This window comes from Hevea brasiliensis, chromosome 12 (assembly GCF_030052815.1).
Source record: "Hevea brasiliensis isolate MT/VB/25A 57/8 chromosome 12, ASM3005281v1, whole genome shotgun sequence".
Taxonomy (NCBI): domain Eukaryota; kingdom Viridiplantae; phylum Streptophyta; class Magnoliopsida; order Malpighiales; family Euphorbiaceae; genus Hevea; species Hevea brasiliensis.
Genome location: NC_079504.1, coordinates 31,168,786 through 31,175,302, shown reverse-complemented (window position 1 = coordinate 31,175,302; position 6,517 = coordinate 31,168,786). Strand labels below are relative to the sequence as shown.

Here is a 6,517-nt window from a genome sequence, read left to right as displayed (position 1 = left end):
TAAAGTCTTTGGGCTCGAATTGATGAGTATAGGGAAGTCAGGGGTTTACCTCGCTATTTGGTAAATTTACGTTAAGTATTCAATAAGATATAATTGTATTTCTTTTGTCTATGATCAAATCAATGCATTGGAATGTGAATTATCTGGGACTGAAGTTTGTTTAAATTAAGATTTTCATATTTAGTTCTTAAATTTCTGATATCTTCTAATTTTGTGTTATAAACCCCAATCTTTGTTTCTTTTCGTTTTCATTACACACAAGTGCAAGAAATTTAATAATTCAGTCTCTAGGATTCGACCTGGATTTACCACTTATTACAAAAAATATTTCATAACTGGTGATTTCAGTTAATTAAATTTCTGGCGGATTCGACAACCACCAAAGTGATATTTATAATAAGGTGGAATCATCGTATCTCGATATATTATATGATAAATTAGTTATTTTATATAAAATAAATTTGATAATGAATGAATATATAAATATGAATGAATTTTAACAAGTAAATGTATATGTATTGAGTGAATTTTCATAATTTTATAATTATTTTATATTTTTTAAATTAATTTTATTTATATATTTATTTAAATATTATTCATTTATTTATATTTCAAGACTATGATATGTTATCGGCGGAGACTACTTTGAGTCCTGCCGGTCGCTATGAGTGCCATACATTGTAATTGTAGAGGGCTTGGAAACCCACCTACAACTTGTTTTTTTAAAAAGATAATAAAGCGTGAAGATCCCTAAATGCTATTCTTAATGGAGATAAAATTGGAACCAACAAAAATGATGAAGGTTCGTGAAAAATTAGATTTCAAGAACAATATTGAAGTTGGTTGTGATAGAATAGAGGTAGGAAAGGTGGCTTGTGTTTACTGTGGAAGTTAGAGGTGCAAGTCCAATTATTGTCTTTTTCTCTCCATTATATTGATGTTATTGTAAACTCATCCTAGCGTTTCATTGGTATATATGGAGGGGCAAAGGAAGCTTTAAAAGTCTAAACTTAGGAGCTACTGATTTGTTAAAAAATCGTTGTTCATTGCCTTAGTTATGCGGAGGGGATTTCAATGAAATTTTATTTTTAGATGAGAAGAGTGGAGGAGTGTTGCATGATCAACAGAGGATGGATGATTGTCACAAAGCTTTGGATTTGTGTAAGTTTGATGATTTGGGTTTCAAGGATTGAAATATACATGGAGTAATGGCGACGGGGAATGAAAATATTCAAGAGAGAATTAACCATTTTGTTACTAATGTAGATTGGGTGAGCTTATTTCTAGATTTTGAGGTTGTTCATTTGTTAAGACAAGGTTTGGATCATTGTGTAATTCAAATCAAATGGTACCATAAAAGAAGTGATAATAGGCTAAAGCCTTAGCCATTCTGATTTGGACATATGTGGATTCGGGATGGGTTATGTTATAAGGTCATTAAAGAATTCTAGAAAACTTAGGGTATTAGTTCGAGTGGGTGTGATGTGGAAGGTAGAATTAGAATGTGTAGTATTGCATTGAAGGAATGGGAGAAAGCCTAGTGTTGAAGTGTATCTACGCATATGGTTGATTGCAAATAAGGGTTAAAATGGTTACAAGAGGGGTTCGAATCTGTTTAAAAGATAAAGGAGCAGAAGGAAATATATATATAAAAAAAAAGGGCTAAGGGAATTAATGTGTAGGGAAGAAGATATGTGGGCACAACGTTCTAGAATTTAGTGATTGAAAAAAGGTGACAAAAATACTTTTTTTTTTTGCCTTTTTTACTCTAAAGCTGACCAGAGAAGAAGGAGAAATAAAATTGAATTAATTAAAAATGATTCGGGTTGGTTGTAGAGAAAGAAAAGGATATTGAGTATGTTCTGACTCAATACTTTAGACAACCTTTTCTTAACCAGTCTCCCATCAGACTATTTAGATGTCTTGGACTCAATAGAGAATAAAGTATCTGTGGAGATGAACACTGAACTCACTAGACCCTTCACCAGAAAAGAAATCCATTGTGCAATTAAACAAATGCATCCTTCCAAGGCTCTAGGGCCTGATGGCATGGCTCCTGTTTTCTTTCTTTCCTTTTGGCATATTATGCGTCTGGATGAGGAAAATAAAGTTCTGTCTATTTTGAATAGTAAAGCATCTCCTCAATCATTAAATCTTACTTCCATTACCTTAATTCCGAACCTCGAAAATTGATAAACCCATTTTATATAGATATTTTAGGATAGTTTTGCATCCATTTTGCCTTTTTAGTTTAGTAATTTTATTCTTTTAATGCTTATTTTAGTTAATTTGTTAATTTTAGTTTCATTATATTTGATTTTTGGAATTTTAATGTTTTTGATAGGTTTTAATAAGGTATAAAGGCAAAAAAAGTCCATATAGAAGAAATTTAAAGTGATTTGGAAGCCTAAAGTGGTGTGAAAAATGAAGAAAATTTGCTTAAAGAAGAAGACCAGCCGAGACTTTTAAGGGCCTCAACATGCCCTGTGTTGAGGGCCGTGTGAAGATATAAGAGTTAGCCAGCAGGAATCCACATGAGGCATGTAAATTCACACTGGGTCGTGTAAACAGAGATTTTGGAACAAAACAGGCCGAAAGTTTCATGGGCTTTAACATGCCCCGTGTGGCGGGTCGTGTAAACAGAGATTTTGGAACAAAATACGTCGAAAGTTTCAGGGAATCCCACATGCCCCGTATAGCTTGTCATGCAGAATCTAAAGGCTCCTCCTCTGAATCAACATGAGACATGTTGAAAATAACTTGAATCAACATGAGGCATATGGGATGGCGCTGGCAGATTTGCTGACATGAAAAAATTTTCTCTTTTCACACTTTTTACACCTTTTTGTCTTTATCCCTTTAGAGACTATTTTTAGGGCAAACCTTGAGGGGATATATAAGCATCATATTCTTATTTTTACCAAAAAAGGAAAAAGGAGAAAGAGAGTGAAAAATCAAAAGAGAAAGGAAAGAGGGAATCACGCCATTTCTAAGAGGAAGAACACCTGCAGAGTGACGTTTTCCAGCTTCCATTTTCAAAGATTTGGATCTTCTTCTTCTGGGTTCTCTTATTTTTAGTTTTATTTTCATGTTTTCTTGCTCTATTTCATATTTTCTACTTCTAAATACAAGCATGAGTGAGTAGATACTTAACATTTCAGAGTTGGGTGTAATGATTTAAGTTTTATTTGTGGATTTGGACTGGTTTTAACCAGATTTTAGTGTATATAAGCTTTGATTCTTATCTTGTGTGCTTATTTACATACCCATTGTTGGTACCCTTTGGGTTTGATTCTTAATCTTAGATTGAAGGACCGAGAGGTGAAAATCTATGATAGATAATCAAGATAATGAACTTAATCACCTAGTGTTAGAAATAAACTAGTGGGTTAAAAGGAATTTCAAGTTGATTAAAATGCTTAAAGAGTTTTGGGTAATTAAACATCGCATGAGAATGGGGTTTAGTTTCCTTTAAAACACTATTTAGTTTGCTTGAAAGAGAAATTAAAGGAAATCAAAATCAACTTTCTTCAAACTTATATTTCCCTTAATCTTGGCTTTGCCTATCCAAATCCCAATGAAATTTACTTCATGAACCTCAACTCTGGAATCAATTTTTACCATTAATTAATTAAATCTTTTGTTACTTGCTGAAATTTTAGTAAATTAGTATAGTGCTTAGAATTTTAATTTCTTTATTCATTATAATTTCCTTATTTTTCTCAATTTAATTTGCTGCATCTCTTACTCTATTTTTGACACAAATTATTGATAGCCCGAATAATCATAACTTTTATAGTTTGGTACTGAAACAATAAATCTCTGTGGGATGATATCTTTTCTTTACTACTTAAATGACCCGTATACTTGCGGAGTACGCAATCAAGTTTTTGGCGCCATTACCGGGGATTTCTTTTGTTTGATATTAGACTATTGATTGTTTGGTTAATTTGGGCATTTTATTTTTTATTTTAATTTCTTTTCTTTATCATTATACTTTGAGATTTTCCTTTTTTGATTTTTCAGGTACATATCTTTTATATGAGAAGAATCAAAAGTGCAGAAATTGATTTAATTTTTTATCCTAAGATTGAAAAGATAGCTAAAGCTTTAAGAGCAGAGTTTAAAAGAAGAAAAGCTGAACTCAGAATTCAAATATAGCAAGAGCAACAAGTGATAGAAGCTATGGCAAACAACAACAACAGATCAATTAAGGATCATGCTTTTCCTAGTTTTAGAGATTTTAGACCGAGTATTACAAGGCCTAGAGTGGAAGCAAATAACTTTAAGTTGAAGCCCTCACTTTGTCAAATGGTTCAACAATCAAAGTTTGGGGGAGATCCTACTGAGAGTCCACATGTGCACCTTGCACATTTTCTTAAGATTAGTGACATGCTAAAGATAAATGGAGTGTCAGATGATCCCATCCGATTGAGATTATTTCCTTTTTCTTTGAAGGATCGTGTTAGGGAGTGGTTGCATTCATTACCTCCGGGTTCAATAACTACTTGGGATGAGTTGTCATAAGCTTTCTTGGCTCAATACTTTCCTTTTAGCAAGACTACAAAATTGAGAAATGAATTAACTTCTTTCAGACCAAGGGATGATGAGAGTCTCTATGAAGCTTGGGAGAGATATAAGGATCTTCAAAGGAGATGTCCACATCATGGAATCCCTAAATGGATGCTAGTTCAACATTTTCTACAATGGTGTTTCTCCAAAAATTAAAAGTATAATTGATGCATCTTCAGGAGGTGATCTTATGGAGAAGTCAGAAGATGAAGCTTATTCAGCATTGGATAAAATTGCTTACAACAATTATCAATGGAGCTGTGAAAGAAATGAAATGAAGAAGCCACCAGCAAGTGTATATGAATTAGATGCCATGAGTATGTTCAATGCCAAATTTGATGCTTTAACGAGAAAAATGGATAAGTTAAGCATGAAGGTTGACTCATCAATTGGAGGATCTAGTCATACAGAACATGTTGGTGTGGGAAATATTCATTGTATCAATGATTTTCCTTCCTTTGGGTGAGAGTTTGGAATGAGCAAGTTGATTTTATTACAATCAAAAACCAGTTGGTAATCCTTTTTCTGCTACATATAATCCAGCATGGAGGAACCACCCTAACTTTTCTTGGGGAGGTCAACAAGGGTAGCAACAAAATTATCAACAACCTCCTAATTTCCAGCAACAGCAGCAGAATTTTCAGTAAAATAGAGTATCACCTGGATTTCCACCACAAAGGAATCAAAATGCACCTATTCCACAACCACCAGTTCAGTCTTCAGACCAAGATTCAATTTTGAAGTCTATGATGGAGAATTTCTTAACTGCTCAACAAAAATAAGGAGAAATGATTCAACAATTAAATTCAAGGATAGACCAGCTTGCACTCGTAACAGGATGTTGGAAAACCAAATAGCTCAACAAGCAAGCTCTTTTAGCAAAGCACAAGGGAAACTTCCAAGTCAACCAGAGAATCCAAGTCAACCAGAGAATCCTAGAGAACATTGCAAGGCAGTGATCCTAAGGAGTGGGAAAATTGTGGGAGAAGAAGAGAAAGATGAGGTAGAAGAGGAAAAGAAGAAAGAAGATGAAGATAAAAATGAATCTATTCCGAATCATGATGAAGCTAATGAGGAAGCAAACAAGAAGAAGGAAATTGAAAAAGAAGAAGAGGAAAAGTATGTGCCTCCACCACCATACAAGCCACCATTGCCATATCCTCAGAGGTTTCAGAAAGCAAAGCTAGATAAGCAGTTTGGAAAATTTTTGGAAGTTTTGAAGAAATTATACATCAACATTCCATTTACAGACGTAATTTCTCAAATGCCTTCATATGCTAAATTCCTGAAAGATATTTTGTCAAACAAGAGGAGATTAGAAGATTATGAAACTGTGGCATAAACAGAAGAGTGTAGTGCTCTCTTACAGAATAAACTTCCACCAAAATTGAAGGATCCAGGAAGTTTCTCTATTCCTTGTCACATTGGGGATACTAGTATTGGAAAGGCATTGTGTGATCTTGGAGCTAGTGTAAGTTTGATGCCACTCTCCATTTGTGAAAAGCTGAAGGCAGGAGATTTGAAGCCTACTACCATTTCTTTGCAACTAGCTAATAGATCCATCAAATATCCAGTGGGAATTTTAGAGAATGTGCCCTTAAAAGTTAGAAAATTTTTCATTCCTGTGGATTTTGTGGTTCTTGAAATGGAAGAGGATATTCACATACCTATCATCTTGGGAAGGCCATTTTTAGCCACAGCAGGGGCTATAATTGATGTAAAGAATGGTAGATTGACATTAAAAGTTAGAGAAGAGGAGGTGGAATTTAATTTGAATCAGACTTTGAAGAAACATCATGGAGTTGATTCTTGTTTAAGGGTGGATGTTATTGATGAGATTGTGGAAGCAGAATTTAAGAAAAGATATCGTGAGGACCCTTTGGAGAATTATTTGGTACATAGTAGAACAACAAAGGATGAAAATCCTGAAGTTGCAGCTTTTGCT

General features: G+C 33.8%; 1 non-coding gene across 1 annotated transcript; it reads right to left on the bottom strand.

The window, feature by feature from the left end:
- Window positions 1-4,566: 4,566 nt before the first annotated feature.
- LOC131171694 (small nucleolar RNA R71) lies at window positions 4,567-4,673 on the bottom strand. The gene has a single exon (XR_009142352.1). It is a non-coding gene; the product is annotated as a small nucleolar RNA R71 (small nucleolar RNA).
- Between the last annotated feature and the right edge of the window lie 1,844 nt (window positions 4,674-6,517).